Source organism: Hibiscus syriacus, unplaced genomic scaffold (assembly GCF_006381635.1).
Source record: "Hibiscus syriacus cultivar Baekdansim isolate YM2019G1 unplaced genomic scaffold, ASM638163v2 tig00111000_pilon, whole genome shotgun sequence".
Classification (NCBI taxonomy): domain Eukaryota; kingdom Viridiplantae; phylum Streptophyta; class Magnoliopsida; order Malvales; family Malvaceae; genus Hibiscus; species Hibiscus syriacus.
In genome coordinates, this window is record NW_024062947.1 from 1,056,862 (window position 1) to 1,081,658 (window position 24,797).

The 24,797-nt window shown below is 36.0% G+C and overlaps 1 pseudogene; it reads right to left on the minus strand.

Moving 5' to 3' along the window:
* Positions 1-1,153: 1,153 nt before the first annotated feature.
* On the minus strand, positions 1,154-14,311 carry LOC120149280 (annotated as a pseudogene).
* Between the last annotated feature and the right edge of the window lie 10,486 nt (positions 14,312-24,797).

The following is a 24,797-nucleotide window of genomic DNA, read 5'->3' on the forward strand; positions in this document are numbered from 1 at the left end:
ATTTTGACTTTGATCATCGTTCTTTCAATTTTTTCAATAAAAGCACTCAACTATTTAAATTTATGACATACGACGACATGTGAATGTTTTTATCTTTTAACTGATAACGTGTGATTATTTTTATTTTTCAACTCAAATTTATGTTAATGGATTAACAAAAGTTAGTAATTGAGCGACTAAAATAGAACAACTCAATAACTTAAGGAACTAACATTATTTTTTAACCGATGATTAAAACCGGATAGAAAAAAAAAAACTACATGTGTAATTAACTCTATTATATAAATATGACATGGCGTCAAATTGGAGTTCTTCAAATTCATAATAACATCTGGCAAATTTCCAATAAACAAACTCGTAGCTTTATTTGCGTATGCTTAGGTCAGTCCCTTCGCCTGTAAATATTATTTAATAAGATTTCCACTCCATCCACAAAGCGCTTATTTCACCATGTAAAATTAATTCATGTATATTTTTTTTTTGAAATTCAAAAAGAAATATTTAAATTTAATTTAAAACTTAAAAAAGATAAACATGAACGTAATTTAAAATATGATTGTATTTTTAATATTTTCAGTTACAATCTAAAATACTATAAATAATGTAACATTTTCAATTATTAATAAAAAAATATTATAAAATATAACATTTTAGATTATAATTGAAAATGTTATAAAAAATGTGACATTTTAAATTACGTCCAACATAAAATATTATAATTTTTATAATATTTTATATTATATTTTTTATAATATTTTATATTACACTCATTCTTGCCGTATTTCAACCGCATGCAAACCAGAAGTACCACAGAACTTGGCATTTCTTTGGAGAGTAAAACTCCAACCTCACAAGATGTATACGTGCACATGCATAGTAAATCCAGAATATTGTCCTCAAATCATTAGGGGAACCCCTGCATTATATTATTTACATGTTTTCATCGGATATTTCATATTTCTTCATGAAAATTAATATAACAATACATTTAAACTGATCCGGGTGACGTGTGGCCAAGACAAGACAACGGGGGACTAACTCTACTGGATGAGGGACTAAAGACTGAAAATATTTGTCGCCAATAATTTACTTGCTTTTGCAAAATGCAAAATCAAATAACCAAATACATCTCAAAAGGCAAAGGAATCTTTTGAAAAATATATTACGGTTCAAGCAGAGCCAGATTTCATGTAATGGGGTTTGTTGTCAGCCAACAGTCGCATATGGAACTTGTGCATCTTACCATTGTTTGGAACCAAGTTCTAAGATAGGCCTGAGTGGGGTACAGTGCAGTCTCCAACACAAAGCAAGTCATCCACAGGTCTCAGACTCATCCTACTCAGATCAGATCAGAAGCCACAAAAAGACCGACCACTAAACAATTAATGCCACAAACTTAAAACATGTCAATTTATTCGCCTTCTCCTATCCCTCTCTCTGCCTCTATCCCTGTCATGCTCGTCCCTTTCCCTGCTTCCACTCTTTTCACGATAAGCTCGCTCCCTGTCTCTCCCCCTTTCACTTTCCGGATCATGACTTCTACCTCTATCCCTACCCGTGCCCCTGTGCCTTTCTTGCTCCTTTTCTGAACTGTTTTCTCTATCACTCTTTCTGTTTGATTATTTCCAAGGAGGGCTCTCGCTTTGGCTTTCACTGTGATGCCGCTTTCTTGCAGAGTCAAGTGCATCATCCCGCCCATCTCTCCTCCCTGCAATTCCAATAATGCATAAACTAGCATTAGGTATGCCTTCAACTTTGGGAAGTACATTAACTACTATAGATCCTTCGAAATGTCTTGTCAAATGGATAAACTACTTACTTCTTCCTAAATTACCGTCACCGGAATTTGTTAAACCATATTCAGATTCTAGCTGTTTTCGGTGAACAGTAACCATTCTCTCAATATCTTCAGCATTTTTAATTCCCCGCTCCTCAAGAGATTCTCGATATTCTATCAAAGCAACATCTAGGCGTCTCAACTTTTGCCTGTGGTATTAAGAATATGGTGAAACATTAATGAAGTATCAACTACATGTGCAAGTGATACTGCACAGAGTCGATAACATTTTGGTTTTGGTGTGTGAGGCCTTAAGAAATGAGAATTCATCGTACCTCTGCTCATCATTGATTGCACGTTCTGATGGAGCTGGAGTGTTCACATCAGTTCCAAATTCCAATTCATCAGCTTTAATAAGGCCATCATCAGCATTCTCACTTCCAGAAGACAACCGAGTGCTTCTATTTTCTTCGTCATCGCTGTCATCATCCTCTCTAGCCCATTTAGAGGCTGGCAAAACAGGATCGATTTTATCTTTCTTTGTTAATGGTATTAGTTCAGGCTGTGGGACTGGAAAGGTTTCAGCCAGAGGTACAGACACTTTTCGTTCTGAATGGATCTCGTCCTCTCTATAACGAGTCCATTCAGACAACCCCAAAGACTCTGGTTCAGTATATGCATCTCTCTGACCACTAAGATGCCTACTAGAACTAGATCGAAGCTTCAACTCGTCATCTAGTTCATAATTCCTTTGCTTTTCTGCATCTTCCAAGCTTAGGAGTCGTGCAACCATTATTTCTCTACCACCAACAAGAGACAGCCCGTTATGTCTACGTCTTTCAAGCTCAGCAAGTGGGAGATCCATCAACTCCCTCATAGCTGCACCTTTTCCCATTGCCAAAGCAGCATCTTGGTTGGCCTTAATCCCATCAACTGCATCTTATGAACTAATTTTCGTTTCAGTTTCTGGTGCATTACCACATATGGAATGGAATGAGGACACACCAGAGTTTCCTGATCGAAGAAAGGTAGCTCGCAGTCCATTAACATATTCATCTGAAAAAAGAAACCAGTCTGACCATACTTGCAACACTTTCAGAACCCTTTCCTGCAGAAACCAAGAAAAGATTAAAAAAATCCAAGAACCAGAAATAAATACATGCACATGGCCACAAGCCAATTCATTTTGCAGGTCCCAGCAGAACAAACATAATATAAAGCATACTGGAAGCAGCATTAAAGGTCAACATTATACCTACCTTAAGGGCCTCGGCCTTGATCCTTCCTGTCACACTGCGGTACAAATCATTAAAGCTCTCAATTATATAAGGCAATGTTGTGTCATGATCAGAGGAGAAGCGATAAGAATCGGAGCAAGAGAATTGGGGAAATCAGATAAAGGGTTAGGGATTTGGAATTGGGACTGGACCTAACACGTTTTACAGCCCACTAAGAATAAGAAACATCTTGCTTAACTGTGCAGGTGGTTATACTCAGTACAACAAGGACTGCAAGTTGTAGGGTAACTATGAGAACACTGTAATTATATAAACCATGTACTAGAGGAGGAGAAAGTATGCTTTGATTGAATGAATTCTAAGCTTCTTGAATCTTTTCTTTTCTCTCCTTAATCTTAATTCTCTCAAATCTTCGTCTAATTTCTTCTCTAATCTCCTAGGGTCATAACATGTTTCAAATTTGGTACAGTATGCAGATGCGTTTGTAACAGTAGCGCTGCTGTTATGAAGAATGTCAGAGAGGAGCATAAGCCTTGCAACTTTAGTTGGAATTGGGGTCTCTTTAAGTGTCAAGGACTCTGTCAAAACTTCAACTATCTGCTGGTGAAAAAGAGGAGGGGTGGACATGTATCAAATTAACTTCTCATGATATTGTTTAAGGTTCAAAATGTGGAATAAAACTAAGGATATACAGGATTTTGCAAATAATGAATCAACACGAATACTAGATCTGGAATGTTGTTCTTATCGCTGGTGAATTTTCTTTTGTTTCCACAAATCTCCTTTTTTCAACATTTAAGAGAACAATCAGAAAATTAAAGGGAAACCCTAAAGACAGACCCAGCCAGGAACCATTAGAATTCGAAGAATTGAAGACAAAACTTAAAGAGCATGAAATGCAGGAAGGCATGCTGTAGATATATGGAATACCTCTCCAGCAGCATCAACATTATCCAATGAAAAGCCCATAGCTTCCTTAATCCGACTCCTCTCTAATGTCAAGGCCCGTAGCATGTCCTCAAATTCATCTCTTTGAGGATCAGTAAGTGTTCGTTCTGGCTCCAGCCTCTATAATAATAAATAAAATATACAACTATTAACTCACTGAAATAAAAAAAGAATCATAATTGGAAACAAAACAAATTCATCTTTGGAATACCCTGCTTCTTCCTGCAGCATATGTGGCAGTGGACTCCTTTTCATGCTCCTGGCTTTTTGTAGTTGGCAGAGGAAGTGATACCCATCTAGAAAATAAATAAATAACAGGAACCAAAAATTATGCACCGCTAATACTACTTTCTGTAGAAATCAGAGTAATTATCTGTAATTTCTTATTCTTTTCAATAGGACAAATTATATATTTATATACAAATCATCTCTCTAAAGTAGGAAACTCTAAGAAAGGAAAAATACTAATCCTAGGAGATATGATCCCTTAAAATAAGGGATTGTAGAATATTTACAGAATCCCTTAATTAAAGGATATTTACATAATCATATATTTCTATAATTCCTATACTCCCCCTCAAGTTGGAGAATATACATTGTATAATCCTAGCTTGAATAGGAATTTATTAAAAACAGGCTTTGGCAAAGCCTTAGTAAGAATGTCTGCAGCTTGTTCTTCTGAAAGAATGTATGAAAGTGTGGTTGTCTTTTTGTTAACTTGATCAGCAATAAAATGCATATCAATCTCAACATGCTTTGTCCGACCATGTTGAACTGGGTTCTTGGCAATTTGAATAGCAAATTGATTATCACACAAAACTTCAAAGTGATCCTCTTGATTAGTGACAAGTTCTTTTAGTAGTTTAAGTAGCCAAATTCCTTCGCATATTCCCAATGTTAGTGCTCTGAATTCAGCTTCAGCACTACTTCTTGAAACGACAGATTGTTTCTTACTTCTCCAAGTTGTAAGGTTTCCCCAAACAAAGGTGCAGTAGCCACTAGTGGATCTCCTTTCAGTAAGGTCTCCGGCCCAACTAGAATCTGTAAAGATCTTAACAGTTCTGTCTTGTGTCTTCTTAAACATTAAACCGTGTCCTGGAGTTTTCTTCAAGTACTTGAGAATTCTATTTGCTGCTGCCATATGCTCTTCAGTAAGATTAGTCATGTGTTGACTTATCACATTTACAGGAAATGTTATATCTGGCCTTGTCAAGGATAAATAAATAAATTTCCCAACTAATCTTTGAAATTTCTCTTTGTCTACTAAGGACCCATCTTCTTTGTTAAATTTCAAGCTTGCCTCCATTGGTGTATCATTCGGCTTACAACCAAGAAAACCAGTTTCTTTGAGTAAATCAAGTACATATTTTCTTTGGTTGATCACAAGTCCTTCTTTTGACCTTGCCACCTCCATTCCTAGGAAATACTTTAGCTTTCCCAAGTCCTTGGTTTCAAATTCCTTATTTAACAACTTCTTCAAATTGCAAATCTCTTCTTCATCATCTCCGGTAAGAATTATGTCGTCCACGTACACAATAAGGATAGCTTTCTTATTTGTAGAAGTTACCTTGATGAAAAGAGTGTGATCGGCGAGGGATTGCTTGCAGCCGTTTTTTAGGATGACTTTAGTGAACCTCTCGAACCAAGCTCTGGGTGATTGTTTTAACCCGTATAGAGACTTGTTGAACTTCCACACCTTGTTACTTCCTTCAACAGACTTTAAGCCAGGTGGCAACTTCATATAGACTTCTTCTTCTAGCTTGCCATTAAGAAAAGCATTTTTTACATCAAGTTGGTGTAATTTACAATCGCAATTTATAGTCAAACTTAGGAGTACTCGAACAGTATTCAGCTTCGCCACAGGTGCAAAAGTTTCTGTGAAATCTATCCCATATGTTTGTGTAAAGCCTTTGGCCACTAGTCTCGCTTTGTATCGTTGGATGCTACCATTCGAGTTATACTTTACAATAAAGATCCATTTACAGCCAACAACATTTTTTCCTCGAGAAAGGTTCGTAACAGTCCAAGTAGCATTTTTCTCCAGTGCACAAATTTCCTCTTCAACAGCCCTTCTCCATTTTGAATCCTTTAGAGCTTCAGCTATGCTTGTGGGAACCTGTTCTTTATCCAAGTTTGTTGTAAATGCTTGAAAAGACGGCATCAATGAATTATAACCAGCAAATTTTTCAATAGGATACTTGGTGCACTGTCTAACCCATTTTCTAATAGCAATAGGAAAGTCATCTAGAGTAGGGGAAGTGGACTTACTGATTTCTTCTTCTATTTCGGCAGCTGGACCCAAATCCAATTCTTGGCAAGCATCAGATTGCAAAACAGCCTCAGGAATATGTTTTCTTTTCCTTGTATAGAAACGGAGTTGTTTGATTGGTGTTGTTTGTGGAATATTTTAAATAAGAGTAGGTGTATTTTCAGGAAGGGTATTTAAAGTGAGTATGGGTGAAGTAGTGATAGGTACTACCGGTGGATCAATGGGAGTACTTACAGGTGACAAATCTGTAGGTAAGGATAAAATTGGTGGCAATTCTGAAGGTTGAGAATGAAAAGTAGGAGGAGATACCTGATGTGGCTGAAAATCCTTCCATGTCTCCCCCTGAATTTCAGCCTGAGTGAAATAAGGATCCTGCTCATAAAATGTTATATCCATAGTGGTAAAAAATCGTTTTGAAGGAGGATGATAGCATTTATAACCCTTCTTAAGTGAAGGATACCCAACCAATACACACTTTAATGATTTAGGACCTAACTTGGACTTATTAGGAGCAATGTTTTGGATAAAAACAGTACAACCAAATATTTTAAGTGGAAGAATGGAGGAGATAGGTTTAAAATGAGAAAAGTATTGCAAAAATATAGATTGAGGTGTTTGAAATTGTAAAACCTTACTAGGCATTCGATTGATTAAATATGTGGAAGTTAATAAGGCTTCCCCCTACAAATATTTTGGAACATTAGTGGTAAATAGAAGAAAACGAGTAACTTCAAGGAGGTGTCTATTTTTTCTTTCGGCAATACCGTTTTGTTATGGGGTGTCAACACAAGAACTAATATGAACTATGCTCTTTTCCTTGAAAAACGCACCCAAAGACTTAGCAAAAAATTCACTGCCGTTATCAGATTTAAAGAGCTGAATTTTAGACCCAAATTGAGTGAGAATCATGTTATAAAATTGGGTAAAAACACCAGCAGTTTCAGATTTATCTTTTAGCAAATAAGTCCAAGTTATCCTACTGTGATCATCAATGAAAGTGATAAACCACTTACAATTATCAGCATTCTTCACCCGAATATGACCCCAAATATCACTGTGGATCAAAGCAAAAGGGTGAGAAGGCTTATATATAGAAGGAAAATAAGTTGATTTAGTATGTTTGGCAAGAGAGCAAACTTTGCAAGAAAAAGAATTTGGCCTTTTATGAATGAATAAAGCAGAAAAACTTTTGCAAGATAGTGAAAACTAGGATGACCTAAACGATAGTGCCATAATACAACATTATCAACTTTTTCTAAAGCGGTGAAAGATTTCGAGATTTCGGTTTTAGTAGAGGCAGGAAGAATGTAGAGACCATTCTGCAAGCTGGCCTTACCAATCATCTTCTTCGAGTTCAGTGCCTGCAAAGTACAATCAATATCATTAAAAATTGCAGAGCAGTGCAAGTCGGTGGAAAGTTTACTAACGGAAACGAGATTGCAAGCCAGATTTGGTACGAAGATGACATTTTTAAGTACAATCTGGTCATTGAGAATAACAATGACATGTCCTTCTATTTTGCACAAAGAACCATCAGCCGTTTTGACAACTTTACCAAAGTTTGGAAAAAAATTGCAAAACAAATCCTTATTACCAGTCATGATCCGTAGCACCAGAATCGATGATCCAATTAGGGGACGACTGGGAGGAGAAAAAAACTGTAGCATGAGGTTTACTTTCTGGTTCTTTCATGACCAGATTACCTTCTGATTGAGCAGCAGAACAAAAAAACTTTTCTGGATTTGAAGTGATCTCCGGAGTAGGAAAAGTTGTGGACATCATCTAGGTTGGAAAGAAACTGTAACCTAAGCTGATACTATGTAGAAATCAGAGTAATTCTCTGTCATTTCTTATTCTTTTCAATAGGACAGATTGCATATTTATATACAAATCATCTTTCTAAAGTAGGAAACTCTAAGAAAAGAAAAATACTAATCCTAGGAGATATGATCCCTTAAAATAAGGGATTGTAGAATATTTACAGATCCCTTAGTTAAAGGATATTTACATAATCATATATTTCTATAATTCCTACACTTTCTAACACAACTTGTGAAAGGAATGTAATTAACAAAAAATTATTGGCGCATAATTACCTTCCACTACCAGTTATCATGATAAAAGGCTCTGTCCGCCACCTTTGAAGAGTATCACCCTGCATTTCCACAATCATTTAAGTTATACAATAATTATTCATTCTTTACACACATCCCAAGCATGTCATGTTCAGTTACAAAATAACACCAGGGACAAAACTAGAAGATGTATTTGAATAGCTAACACGATGGACCTGAGCGAAGGAATATAGTCTCCAGACATAGTAAGTATGTTCCTTTGAGCCAAGCTCAAACAAAAAATTGAATAAAGGATTGCCACGACCCCTCTCCATAACAGCTTGTTCAAAGGCACAACCTCAATCAAGAACATAAAGAGCCATTGTATTGATCACATGGCGAAGATGGTCATCATCAGGGGGAATAACCATTATATCTGGAACATTTGGAGTAAGAACCTAGGCAAGATATATCAAATTAAGAATTACCTCAGGCAGGAATATATATCAAATTACCATTTTCTTAAAGAAATAAAATGACGAAGATAACTCAGTTAAATACTTAACTTACCAGTTCAGAGTTCTGATTTGGAACAGATGTGACTGATGGGCCTGAAGGACCAGATAAGATTATAGAACTACCCTGCCAATCAAAAAATAGATTTCAGACAGCATAGAAAAACACCAGACTGGATTTTTTCAACTGCCTACTTAAATCAAAACAATATTATTAGATAATAGCTTCGGGAGAGAATTGTCTTGAGCATCTTTTATATAAAAACATATATGCATTTTAATCAATAGATAAGAACTCTTTTGCAAAAGAACATAACCAACCTCCTTACTCCGGATAGCCATTTGTCCAGGTGGGGGAGCAGGTAATGCTTGTGATGGGAGAGCAACAGATTTACCCCACCCAATTTTCAACTCATATTCATATACAACTCCTCCTGCCAAACAGCACATATGTTGAAGTCATATTTCAGTTAAAAAACAGTTATTTATCGCAACTGTTGGGTACAAATCAATCATAAATTATCAATAAAATCAGCAAACAATGTAAAAACAAGGGAGAATTTAGCATTTACAGAACTTTGGAAATTAGATGTCACAATTTAGAAATGCATCATATAGCACAGTTTATTAGTAGAAAAAATCATATCAAGTTAACTAAAAATTTACTTCCTTCAATCTTCAAGATGTAACTACGTACTAGATAACCAAAACCAACAAGCCTTAATCCCAATATATTTTAAGTCAGCTATAAGACTAAAACATAGATACATTTACATTAAACACACAAATCCTTCTCCTCCAGACATTCCTATCCACCACCATTTCCTCTCCAAGAACTTTTTTTTATAAGAATTGAAGGCCTCATTAAAAACCTCATTCTTATTTAATGGAGCTTGAAAGTAAACTCCTTAATCATTGGAAGGAGGAAAAGAGTGCCTTAAAGTTTCATTCATCAACTTAATTACATAAGATACAACCAGGACAACACCCCTATCAAAACCAAAAAAACGAAACAGAGCCCTTAAACAACGAAAAACATCAACACAAACTTAGACTTGACCTCCTAAGCTATGTCCCCATCAACTGATGGTGAGTCCTGATTGTCAAACCGGCGAAATTAATACAAAATAAGAGCCTATACGACCCAAAGAACAGACAGAAAACAAGCAACAAAAGGCCTTCTACAGTCAACCAATTCCCTACTTAGCTAGCCTGTCAGCATCCAAATTACAGTTCCTAGGAATCCATTTAAGAACACAGCCCTTATCAAAAATTACAACCCCAATTTCCTCCACCAGATCACTGAAAAAGACCGGGACAAAATGCAGTTTTAAAATCCATTCCACTGCATTTTTGTAATCACTCTCTATAATTAGCCTTCCCTTATTAGCCCAATCAGACAAATAGAACAAATCAATTCCTTCCATAATAGCTTTCAATTCTGCCAAAGTAGAAAGACCAGGCCCTACTGCAGTAGAGAAAGAGGCTAAGGGATATCTGTTAGAATCTCTCAAAATACCCTCAATTCCACCTTGCATACCATCTCCATTGACTACCCCATCCACATTAAATTTAAACGCACCCGTTGGTGGAGGAGTCCAGCCAATACTCTTCTTTGGAGTAGAAGGACGATGAAAATTATCAACCCGCATAGGATACCCCATTTAGCCAACCTGAATCTAATAATAAAGTACAGACCCGAGCTGTCAAGTTTCCCATTTTCGAACACAACCAGATTCCTTGCGTTCCAGATTGACCATAAAACAACAGCCGTGATGAACTTCCAAATGGTAAATTTCTGCCTTAGGTTCGGCCAAGAATAGAGAAGGGAAGAAGGATCTTGCGGCAGAACAGAAGAGATTTCCCAAAGCCTTAGAAATTTAGTCCAGATTTCCCTAGCAACAGAACACAAGAGGAACATGTGTTCTATTGTTTCTTCATGGGAGTGGCATAAGGGACAAAGCACGTCCACCATAGGAATCCCTCTTTTTACTAGTTCCACTCTCACTGCTAACTTGCGATGACAGAGCTGCCACAAGAAGGTTTGAACTTTGGGAGGGGCCAACCCCGCCCAAACCCACTTATTCCATTCATAACTCCCTTCATAACTGCCAAATAACGTCAATCTACAAGACTTGACCGAGAACATGCCATCACCTTTTCCCAACCAACCCAGAAAATCATCCACCAAATCAGAAAGCTAAATAGGGTCAATCAACGACATTAAAATGATCCACTGGTCCAACTCCAAATCACAAAGGTTTCTTCTAAGTTGAATATTCCAGACCCAAACGTTATTTACAAACTCACCAAACTCATAAACCTTCCCTCAATTTGCATATCATCATTTATCAGATCCAATCATGTTTGTTGTGGTCTCCACCTTTTTACCCTATCCAATGTGCTTACATATACGTCCCTCAATTTGCATATTATGTAACAAAACCACCAGAATGATTTCCTCTCACCTTATCCACTATAGGAGGCATCCCAACCTAGAGATGTATATCCACACTCTTAACAATGCCCTTCCCAGTCTTACCACATTACTATTATCAAGCATCTAACTTAGAGCAAAATAGATAGCTCAAGAATTAAGGACATGAAAATGCACTCTCTCAGAAGATTAATGACACACCACATCTACAAAAAGGCTCTAGGGAATAATACCTTGCATTTCAGCTTTTGCAGCTTATCCATCAGCTCTATTCATGAAAGCTACAAAGCCACAATTTCTTTGCCGATTCCGCTCTTCCTCTGTCCTAGGCCACATAATCTTCACACTAGCAATAGGCCCAAATCTTCCAAAAGTCCGAAGAAGAAAATTTTCATCCACCTAAATTAACAAGAACATAGAAAATAATTAAAACTTACTGAGAAAAAAAGGGAAGTAAGATTAAAAGCAGCAATTAGGAAACAATAATAACATGCCTTTGGTGAGAGATTTCTAACATAAAGATTTATTGTTTGAGGATCACCATCATCAAATGATCCAGACAGTTTTCCGCTAGGATCGAAATCATCAGGCAGTTCATCAAAGCGACTCGATGCCTGGGAAAGTAACAACCAACAGATAAGATCCGTATATCTTACTGACAAAAGAAGTAGAAAAAATATAACATGTTGGACAGAATAGAGATATTCTATATGAGGACTGAAAAATACTCAGGTGACACATAAACCATCCTCATACATCTAAGTAAAAGAAAAAAGGGAGGAAAGTTGAAATATGGATAAAATTAGCCACTACTAGGGAAGAACATTTCAATCCAACTGAAGGACTTACAGCTGCATTGTCACTATAATGCCCGTCGAGCCAATGTTCTCGTTCTTGATTTCTCCTCTCCCTCATTTCTTGTTCATGCTTCAACTCCTCCATAAAATGATCAATGTTCCGAGACTTTACCTTCTCTTTCTCTTTTGGCCTCTCCTCCTCCTTCTAGAAACATCATTGTCAAAGTTTGAACAAAATGTGCATATCACATGTGAGAAAACTCAGTTGAGAATGATATAGATACAAGTGTATGCCATAATTTTACTAACAAAATTGCCTTCTTCTCAGTTTCCTTTCCCTTGGCTGCCAAAGGAGGTGGTATGAAAGATGGAACATACCTGCATATATACAATGAAAGGTAAACTTCCATTTTCCAAAAAGATTTCTTTTCACAGTTCCACCCATTCATTAATAAAGCTTTATTCCTTTTCCTAATCAATGAACTTTAAAGGATACTATAGGATAACCATCATTAAAACATTTTATGTGACCTAAAAATGTTCCTAGAATTCATTAGTGGATTCATTTTTAGCCAAAAAATTTTTGTTAGCATGCAAGCATGCTGGAATGGAATCCAACAAAAATCAATTGAAAGCATTTTAAAGAATTTGGTAGCAAACAGGACTTTCTTTAAAGGAAAGATGGAAATTTAGGTAATTCAAGTCAGATCACACCAGGGGGGTATAATTCTCCTATGTACTGTTGTTACTCATGGTTTCAGATTTTCTAATATGCACTCTAAACCGCACAAATTGGAATCACTACAAAATCCTAGAAAGTGCAGTTTCTCAATTATCGTTAAAAGAAGAAAATGCTACAGTGGCATTTACATATTTAAAAGAAAAAAGAAAGGTGCAGCATGCTAAAATCCTTCAAAAGTCAAAACTCTAAACCGCAACTTGTTTGTGATGGAACTTAACTGAGTTAAGTCCCTCCTAATCTAATGTCAAGGACATTATACATTTATTTTCCATATAACAGAATGACTACTTTCACTGGAAATTTGATCCAAATTTCTATACTTTGTACCTATTCAAGCCATACAATATAAGAATAAAATTACGGCTACTGACTTCGTGACATGAAGGTATATAATATGATGACAATTGAAAAAGATAAAATAGCCAAAATTGCAGAATAACCATTAACTTCAATTGTTCTTTAAGAGTTAAAATGAATCATATTTTTAACACTTCTCATAGAAACTTCAATTACTACATTGCCTTTCTATCAACTAGAAGTGGAACTCTTACAGTTTCAAACACTTTTCATTTCATATGCAGATTAGGACTTATAAATAAACTAAAAAGGTAATAATTCCACAATGGTGTGGGAAATGAATTTTATTTCAGAAGATGATAAATAACAAGTATTTCTCTTTCTAAAGTAGAAAAGAAGCCAACCTGATTAAATCTTTTCAAATTTAATGACATACAAGTGATGAAAATCTTTTCATGAAATTATATAAGCCTCTAAAAATACATGGGTGGAGTGAGAATTCATCACCATGTAACTTTTCACTTTAAGACACCTCGCCAAAAGAATATTAGTATTGAACATGGTTAATCAAAAGTAATAGTTTACCTACTTCCCTTCTTTGGAACAGATACCCTATCTTTCGACTTTTCACCTGTCATCCGCAAATGAATAAACAAGGCCCATATTTTTATTAATGTGTCCTCATGATATAATACAAAAACCATTCTACTTGCTCAAAATCGCTGACACTTAAAACCAAGGCAAATATATTAAAAATTCTGCCAAAACAAATATCGAGTGAGTTCCTGATTCAGACTAACCTTCAGAATTGGGCTTGAATTTCTCATTGGGATTGATTGTTCCACCCCGAATAAATGCCTTCGACCCTGGCGCAATATCACCTTGAAACGAAGCCACGAACTCCTCATATAATCGGGCAGTTTCATCTTCCTCGCTCTGATAATGGGAAAGGAAGAGAGGGTGCACCAAAAAAGTTAAAATTAATCATTTTAGCTCAAAGTAGAAAATAAAACCAAATCAACAAGCTGGAACCAAATTAATTAGAGGTTTGAGCATTGTAGGTGAGAGAAATCGATGCACCTTCTTCTTGGCTTCCTCCTCCTCTCTGTGCTTCTGGAAAGGCGTTTTCTTACGAGTGGTTAAAAAGGAACTCATCTTCAAACGATTGAATCAGATATTAAAGACCCTTATCCCTTAACCATATAATAAAAATTTTATGAAAAGGCTCAGCTAAACCCCCCACCCCAAATTCATTCAATCCCTAACATGTCGTAAACCCTAAGGAAGTAGACCTCCCAACGTTGAACTGGAGAAACCCTACCTGGGCAAATGAAAAGAATTGTGCAATTTGGACTTGGAAGGATGAATCGGAGAGAGATGTATCCAAAATAGGAGGCAAAAACATGCTATGGTTTAAGTCGATTAGAAGAGAAATCGAGGAATAGATAAGACAAAAAGAGAGAAATTTAGAGAGAATTCAGAGAAGAATTGCTTGTTAATTCATAACATGAGAAATCAGAGTGATTCTACATTATCTTATTTAGTTACAGGGCTCCAATTGTCATTTAATAATGAGTCAGCTGTCTGTACAAATAACAACCTATAACAGACTAATTTATCTTCTCTCCTTGCAGGTTGTTGGGCCACCAAGTTGGACTGCTTCACTATTCTCGTATGTAGACTTGGGCCAATCCACTTCTGCCAGAACCATTATCAGGTAACTTCACTTCATCAGGTAAACGCTTCAGATCCTTTTCTCCTTTTCCAATCCCTAAATTCCCCTTTTCAATTCCCTCTCGAGCCTCAATCCCTAACCCTAGATCAATGTTTCCCCCAATTATTTCCCCAATTTCTTCTTCTCTTCCCCGTTCATCTCCTCGTTCATCTCCTCCGACTGTAACAATACCTGTCGCTGGAAAGGATCCTTGTCCCCAAGGATCAAATTCAAGGAATTGGCCTCGAAGAACCGTATAATCTTCCCACGTATCACTGGTTTCATCAAGGTTCTTCCAGCGCACTAGCCACTGCGTTACAGGTTTGTTTTGTCTATTTATGATTCGTCTACCCATAATCTTATATGGCTCGATTTTAATCTGTCCTTCATCATCCATGGCAGGAGGGTTCCTTGAAGAGACAATTGAATCCCTGACGTGCTTCTTCAGGAGGCTCACGTGAAAGACAGGATGTAATCTAGAAGAATCTGGTAAGTCTAACTTATACGCAACTTCACCAATCTTCTCAATAACTTTATAAGGGCCGTAGAACTTAGCTGCTAACTTTAAATTCTTACGCAGGGCCAATGAAGTCTGACGGTAGGGTTGCAATTTCAGGTAAATCGAATCTCCAACTGCAAATACTCTTTCTGTTCTTTTCTTGTCTGTTTGTTGTTTCATTCTGTTACTTGCATGCTCAAGTTGTAGCTTCACTAACTGTCTGATATCTTCTCTACTTCTCATTAAGTCACTAACAGACTGCACATTAGTTTCTGCTTGCCAAACCATAGTTGGAGGCTTGTAGCCATACAATGCCTCAAATGGTGTAAGCTTAAGGGCAGTGTGGTAGGTAGTATTATACCACCACTCTTCATGTGGCAGCCATTTAGCCCACTGCTTTGGCTGAAAGAAACATAAACCCCTCAAATACTGTTCCACATACTGATTCACCCTTTCTGTCTGACCATCAGTCTCTGGATGGTATGCAGTACTAAATAGAGTTTTAGTGCCCAGTTGCCTCATCAGTTCTCTCCAAAAGAGACTGGTAAATGTCTTGTCTCTGTCAGAAATGGCCATTTTAGGCTGGCCATGAAGTTTATAAATAGTATCCAAATACAATCTGGCTACATCAGTAGCTGTATAAGGATGTGATAAGGCTAGGAAGTGGCTGTACTTAGTAAATTTATCAACTATCACCAAAATGCAATTTTTCTTCTGAGATGTAGGCAAGCCTTCTATGAAGTCCATAGTAATAATCTCCCAAGCCTGTTGAGGAATAAGCAATGGTTGTAGGAATCCTGGCTTAGGAATATGTTCTACTTTAGTCTGTTGACAAACTGTACATCCTCTAATATAATTTGCCACCATAGCCTTTAACTTAGGCCAATAAAAATTAGCCTTAATCCTTTGATAAGTAGCCTGTGTTCCAGAATGTCCCCCATGAGGTGAATCAAGTAAGAGTTGAAGAATTTGTAATCTTAATGTTCCAGCACCTCCAATATATACTTTGCCCTTGAATCTAAGAATACCCTTAGAGTATGTCCACCAAGGGTCAACAGTAGGACTTACTGGTAATATAGATAACCAGTCAGTTGCCATTTTGTCCCCTTTATAGCTGTCTTCCACTTCTTGCACCCAACTAGGAATGATTAGGGTAGTACCCATAGCCATATACTGACCTTGATCTTCCCACTGTCTAGAAAGGGCATCAGCAACCACATTGGACTTACCCTTCCTATACTGAATAGAATAGTCCAGCCCCAATAATTTAGTCAGCCCTTTCTTCTGGATGGCAGTAGTTAATTTCTGCTCTAACAAATATTTTAGAGGTTCATGGTCAGTTTTGATGATAAAAGGATTGCTTTCTAAATAATGCCTCCATTTAGATACTGCCATTAAAATAGCAAGATATTCTCTCTCATATATAGATAGGGCAGCATGTCTAGGGCTAAGAGCCTTACTAAGGTAGGCAATAGGTCTACCATCCTGAGATAAGACAGCCCCAATTCCTCCTGAACTAGCATCTGTTTCTAAATAAAAACTCTTCCCAAAATCTGGTAATGCTAGCTAGCACAGGGGCAACACACATAGCATACTTCAGATTTTCAAAAGTAGTTAGAGCCTCAATACTCCAGTGAAAATTGTCTTTCTTAAGCATTTGAGTCAAAGGTTTACCAATGGTACCATAATTCTTAATAAACCTTCTGTAATAACCAGTCAATCCCAAAAAACCTCAAAAAGATTTTAAAGATTTTGGCACAGGCCAATTCTTCATAGCTGCTACTTTAGTAGGATCAGTAGAAACCCCAGAAGCTGAAATAATATGTCCCAAGTACTCAATTTGAGTCTGTCCAAAGAAGCATTTAGACATCTTGGCAAACAATTGATTAGTTTTCAAAACTTCCAGAACCAATTGTAAATGAATGATATGATCAGCCATAGAAGTACTATAGACTAGGATATCATCAAAAAATACCAAGACAAATTTTCTTAAGAATGAACTAAATAATTCATTCATTGATGCTTGAAATGTAGCAGGGGCATTAGTAAGCCCAAAGGGCATTACCTTGAACTCATAATGGCCCTGATGAGTTCTGAAAGCTGTCTTATAGATATCCTCAGGCTTAATTCTGATCTGCCAATAACCAGACCTTAAGTCAATTTTAGAAAAATAGACTGCTCCACATAATTCATCCAGTAGATCTTCCACAACAGGAATAGGAAATTTATCCTTCACTGTCATACTGTTTAGCTTCCTGCAATCAACACAAAACCTCCAGGTACCATCATTCTTCTTAATTAAAAGACATGGAGAAGCAAAAGGACTTTTGCTTGGTTGAATAACAGAGGAGGAAAGCATATTAGCAATCTGCTTCTCTATCTCAGCTTTCTGAATATAGGGAAATCTTTAGGGTCTTAAATTGATTGGGGTAGCTTCAGGTTTAAGAGGAATTGCATGGTCATGGTTTCTTGTAGGAGGCAGTCTTGTAGGTTCAGCAAAAATAGATTGATATTGGTCCAGAAGAGTCTGGATAGCTGTAGGAGTAATCTTGGAATCTTCACACATATTGAATAACACTACATGTCCCAAAAGAGGAGAATCAGAAACTGTCATCTTCAATAGGGTAGCTCCTGAAATCTGCTGTAAGAAATTTGACTGTTGTTGACATTGTATAGTGATTTGCTTCCCCTTATGCACAAAGCTCATTGTCATGTTATTAAAGTCCATCAAGATTGGACTAAACAATCCCATCCAATCCACCCCTAACACCATATCACTGCCCCCCAACTGAAGTAGTCTGAAATCATATATAAAAAAGTGCCCTTGCATCTTCCATTCCACTTCATTACACCTTGCTGAACTATAGAGTTGCTTCCCATTAGCTACTGTAATAGCCAGAGGATGAAGAGTATTTATCTGTATACCAGCCTCAGCCCATTGAGGTGTTAAAAAACTGTGGGTACTCCCACTGTCAATTAGTATATTCAATGGTCTTCCCTGAATTGTTCCTTGAATCCTCAGTGTATTATGACCAATACATCCAGTAATGGCATTCATAGATATTTCTAGATTCTCTTCCTCCTGTAAATTCTGTTGTTCTGGATCATTAGATAAAATTTCTGATGGTAAGACATTTTCATCTTCAATCATCATATTCAACTGTTTTGCTTTACACTGATGGCCTGGAACAAACTTTTCACCACACTTAAAGCATAAATTGTTCTGTCTCCTGTAGTCTATCAGGTTCTGTTTTTGTGTTGTAGTGGATGTATTCTTCAGTGGTAGTGTTAGCTGGTTAGGCTTAGAACCAGGTAGAGGAATTGAATGAGCTAGATTTTTAACAAAAAGTTTGAACCTCTTACTCTCAAATTCCACAGAGAGCTTATATAATTTAGCTTGTCTGCTTGTCTCAGCCAATATTTTAGGGTCTAGAGCTTTAACTCTGTGTTTAATGTCATCCCTTAGTCCACTAATGAACAAAGAGACAAAATATTCTTCACCTAAAGTAGGATTCTGCAGAAGCATGTGAGGCTGTAGTTCTTCAAATCTATCCTGATATTCTTCTACAGACCCTTTCTGGACCAGTTTTGTAAATTCCTCCACTATATCAACAAAGGCTTTATCACAAAACCTATGACATAAATATACCTCAAACTCATGCCAAGTCACATGATGTTTTTGCATAATATACCCATCAAACCAAATCTTTACTTTACCTATCAGGTACATTGTAGCTACTTCCACCTTCTGTTCATCAGCAATACTACATAATGAAAAATATTTTTGACATTTCTGTAACCAACCTCTGGGATTACTTCCATCAAAAAATGGTAGCTCAATTTTTGGTCTATGCAATATAATCCCTGACATTCTAGAAGACCCTCTTGTACCTCTTTTTATCCACTTCTAAAGCCACTAACTGAGTTATAGCAGCACTGTTCTCCCCCATTTGGTTATCATTTTTGAAGCTAGCTATATGAGCAGGCAAGACATTTGGTTTAGACTTAAGAATACCAGGCTCACCCGGTTTATAAGTAAACCGAGTCTTATCATTGATTACTGTCACCTTAACAGGTTGTTTGTTACTCATATTAGATGAATCAAGGGTATGTACCTGATCCTCAAACTGATTTTGGTCCTCTTTTCTGCCAGTCAAAATCTTCAAGATTTCCTCCACATATCTATGATTCGTAGCCAATCTAGACTCTAGTGTAGAAATCCTCTCTTCCTGAGTCTCCTACCATTTAGGTGGATTAGACTCATCTCGTCCTTGTTTCACCAGTGCTGTCAGTTCTTCTATCTGCTTCTGCAACCCAGCTAAGTCTTCTGCCATATTCTGATTTTTCTTGGGCATACCACCAAACTTGCCAGGAATCGAGGCTCTCGATACCAATTTGTTATGGTTTAAGTCGATTAGAAGAGAAATCGAGGAATAGATAAGAGAAATAGAGAGAATTCAGAGAAGAATTGCTTGTTCATTCATAACATGAGAAATCAGAGTGATTCTACAGCATCTTATTTAGTTATAGGGCTCCAATTGTCATTTAATAATGAGCCAGCTGTCTGTACAAATAACAACCTATAACAGACTAATTTATCTTCCCTCCTTGCAGGTTGTTGGGCCACCAAGCTGGACTGCTTCACTATTCCCGTATGTAGACTTGGGCCGATCCACTTCTGCCATAACCATTATCAGGTAACTTCACTTCATCAGGTAAACGCTTCAGATCCTTTTCTCCTCTTCCAATCCCTAAATTCCCCTTTTCAATTCCCTCTCAAACCTCAATCCCTAACCCTAGATCACTGTTTCCCCAATTGTTTCCCCAATTTCTTCTTCTCTTCCTCGTTCATCTCCTCGTTCATCTCCTCTGACTGTAACAAAACAACACATGAAATTGAGCTCTTCAGTACACTGACTTATTTACTTGCATTAAAATAAAAAGGCATTATTTTGTTAAAAATAGGATAAATTACATATTTAATATTTAAATTATCACTTTTATCACGTTTTAAAATTTAAATTTTTCTTTTTTGAAATTGCATGTATGTTTTCTTTATTCATGTGTTATTTCTTCTTTATCCTCATTTTAATACTTTTTTTATTTGTCTCCCGCTTCGGTTTCCAATAATGTGTTGAACTCACGAGACAAGTTGTGTCTATGTGTGTTGCTTATGCAACTGTGGGGTGTTGCATACTCTATTATTACTCCTATTGCTCTCCTTTTCATTTTCCTCTTTCATTCTCCCTTATTTTTATACTTTTCTTTGTTTTCTAAACAAACCTAGTTATGTTCACCACCTTCCAATAGGAATAATTTGATCCATTGGAGTAGAAAGTCCTTGTGACGCAATGAGAGTCCTCAAGGTAGTACGAGCTGGATGTCGAAGTCATATTCTTGATTGAATAGAAATAGATAAAGCTTCTTTAAGGATCACCTCAAGGTTATTAAATCTTCTAACGAGTCAAGCTCAGATACTAATTGTTGTGATTTTTAGGCTCTATGAACAATCGAAAAAGTGCCAAGAGGGGTGAATTGGCGTTTTAAAAAATTTGGGTGTGGAAGAGAAAAAATAAGAAAATTTGCACAATGATTTATAATGGTTCAACTTCCTTAATGAATTTTACATCCACTACCTTAGCTACACACTAAGGATTTCTAACAAATTCACTATATTTTTTTCTTTTTTTAGGCTCTAAAGTGACCTTGATACATGCATTACAAGACCCACATCAAAGGAAGATGGACTAATGCTTCGAATTGATCAACATGACGAAGCCTTGAAAAAGAAGACCATAATAGCAGCAAACTTGCGATGACTTTTTGAATGGGATCATGATGTTATTTGGTCAACATATGGAGTTACGATTGTCTATCTCTTAGCTTTCCAAAGGTTCTTGAAACGCATCAATCCGATATCGAGAACTCAAGATATGCTCATTTAGTGAAGACAATGCATGTAGAAATTCATATACGGTATTAATACGAGATTTTGTAATTATTACGAATTTTCAATATTTTCATTGATTATTTGTAATATAATTTTAATATAGGGCAATAAATTATCTTTTAGGATTAGATTTATTATTTTATTAGAAATTAAGATCGAGTTAAAACATTATTCTTAGTTTATTATTATTTATTAGAAATTAGAACTAGAACATGTTTAGTTTATTATTATTTTTATTCATTAGCTATTTAGGACTTTTAGAACTCTTCTCTTATAAAAAGAAGGCTTCATTCAACTTTAGGACTTTTAGAACTCTTCTCTTATAAAAAGAAGGCTTCATTCAACTTTGTAAATACATCTTTTCTTGAACACGATACATTGAAAGTTTTCTCTTTTGCAATTGGTGATACTTGTGCCTTCGAAGCTTTTTTCCATTGAGTTCTTTTCAAGTTCTTGAGAGAGAGATATTCACATTTTCCTCTTTATTGCGATTAGGAGAATTGGTTAGAGCTGTATTATCGAGTTTACCTTTTCATTGCAATTAGGAGTGTTCGATAGGACATTTATCGATCTATCTTCATCTTCCACAAATCAATTATCCTTTTCCTCCACTATTGTCACCCACCTCCATCGACTAAGTTTAATATTTCCATTACATAATTTATCTTTATTGTTATTTCAATTACCCTTGTTTATTCTTGTCTTTATTTTATCCATATCTTTTATTACCCTTGTTTCTATTATCTTAATCATTGTTTCTTTTTCTCAATTTCCAACAACCCTAATCCAAATACCAACATCTTTTTTTGTCGCCCATAACATATCATTATTTCCTCTCATTCTTTAATCAAATCTAGAGCTTTTTAGGTTTGGTTCTTTAACAAGAGTAATAATCCATCATTCATTGTCACTTCTCTATCAATTGGAATCAAATTTGGGATGATTCTTGGAAGAATCAAAAGTTATTGATTGTTCTTGCAAGCATACATCGCCAAGGTACCCCAATGAAGCTAGTTCACACAAGATCATTGTTTTCGGGTTCTTTTTCAATTTTTTTAGTTTAGTTTCAATTTCTTCTTGTTAGTTTACTGATTTTCATCAAAAAGAAAAGAAAAAATCAAGAAAAGGAAAGGAAAAAAAGCTAAAAAATTAAAATAATCCATAAATTGTAAACGAAGGAATTTGGGGTTGATTTTTTACAGGTACTTGTTTCTTCCTAAAAAAATCTCCAGTCTAAAATTCAGAACAATCAAACTTCATTTGAACCCTCTGATCCATTGTTCAAGATTGTCCGGCAGATTTGCGCACCGATCCTTTTCAAATTTTCGTAGAATTTTCCAGAAAGAATTTAGTGCTGAATTTTTCCATTTTGTAACAACATAAATTGGAAGACATCCAAAAAATTAGAATTTTTGGAGATCGAAAACCCCATAAAAAAATGTTGTTCAAGTTGATCATGTGTTTGTTCAGTAGATTTGAGACTTGTATTTGACAAATTTACAGAGGATTTTCCAGAAAAAATTTCATGATGAATTTTTCTAGATTAAAACTAAACTCATTGAGGAACATTAAAAAATTTAGAATTTTTGGAGATCGGCAACCCCCTAAAAACGATGCTCATATTGATCCAGCGAATCAGGGTTTTTCCAGGTTTAGATTTTCCAGCTTTCCTTTAACTTTTATTTCTTTAGGTTCATTTTCTTTACATTTTCTTTATTCCTCTACATCATCTAACATATTCTCTTACTTATGTTAATAGGATTAAAAGAGTTTGCATACTTCTTCTTCCTTACATTGTCATTCACTTGGAGTCATACCTTTAAAGCCTTTAAGTAACCTTTTCCTTTTGTTAGCGATTGAACTCTGATATGAACATTGAAAAGCTTTTTGGAGAGAGAGTTTTAAAGAGTATAAGGTCGGCTTCCTTGTCTCTCAGAGTATTCTTTTCTTGGAGTGATTTGTGAGGTTTCTTGTTTTCTTTGGTTTTCCTTTTGTCACATTATATGTTTCGTTGAGTGTTGTGAATTTTCAAGATGTTTGAGCCATCACAATTTTTTAGACCTAGTATGGGTATATGTCGGCCTTTAAACATTGAAGATACGAAATATGTTGATATTCAAAGAACAAACTTATTCCATTCTGGGTGTTTGATACAAGGATAACCTTACTCCATAATCATTGATAACGGAAGTTGTACAAACATTGTAAGTAGCTACTTGGCAGAGGCACTCAACCTACCTTGTCAACAATATCCAAAACCATATTTTCCACAATGGATTAATGAATGTTTCGAGATGAAAGTCACAAAACAATTCATAGTCAACCTACGTATGGGCAAGTATTGTGGCAAAATTTGGTGCAATGTACTTTCAATGCAAGCATCTCACATTGTTTTGGGAAGATAATGGATTTACGACAAAATAATACACTTTGAACTTGAATGGTAAGCCTTACAGTCTTTGGCCAATGCCATCAAAGGAAATCTTGAAAGATCAAATGAGAATTATTGAGGAGGTAGGGAGAACAAAAAAAAGACTATGAAAAAAAAGGAAATATAAAAGAGGCCAAAACCCATGAAAACCAATAATATGACCCAAGGGAGGTGAGTGAACCTAATTTTGAGAAGAAAAGAGTAACTCAAAGTCTATGTGTGAGAACAAAAGAATTAATAGAGAACCTTCTTCCCAAAAAAGCATTGCATCCTTGTTCGCTTTAAGGAAACAAGGATTTTCTTAGTGTGTTTATTTCTCTCTTATAGGATTTTTGAGAAATATTAGCTGATCCACCTGACGAATTACCACTGAAAAGATAGAAACAACACCACACCGATCTAATTCAAGGTTTCATCATACCTCGACGAACAAACCATTTCAAAGAAACCAAAGAGTTAGATTTACTGCGAAAAGGCTACATCCAAGTTCAAATACTTGAAGTTTTGCAACAAAACATACTTCCAAAAAAAGGTTATCATCCATAGTCACCATGAATTCTTTAAGTGGTTAAAAGACTGAGATGATTTTTCTTTACAACTAAACTGGTTCTGCATTCCACAAAGTTCCTCATGAGAACTATTAGTTATTGAATCACACTTACGAGATTTCATGGATTATTTTCACGAATCACTTTATATAATTTTTAAACACACATTCTCTCCACACATGAGTGACTCCATAGAGAAAACATATGAATCAATCATAGACAAAGACAACAGTGGCCGACACCATATGAAATTTGAACACAACATGTTACAAGACTTGTATGTAAGAGGATTTCTAGATAACACAAAATCAGTGCCAACAAGGAAGAAACCTTTACTAAAGCGTATAAAGACACATCACGGAGATCCAAATAAGTGTTTTACTTTTTTTTTCCCACACTCCAATTTATTTTCTCTTGAATTTTCAGATTAGTGGATGAATCCTTTTGAGCAGAGGGGGAATGATACATGCACCAAAGTCCATAATGATGACAAATCTTTTTCATTTGGGATAATGTTTCTACTCGAACCTATTAGAAGAATAAAGTCTCGAAGATTCAAAGCATATATATCCTATAAATAT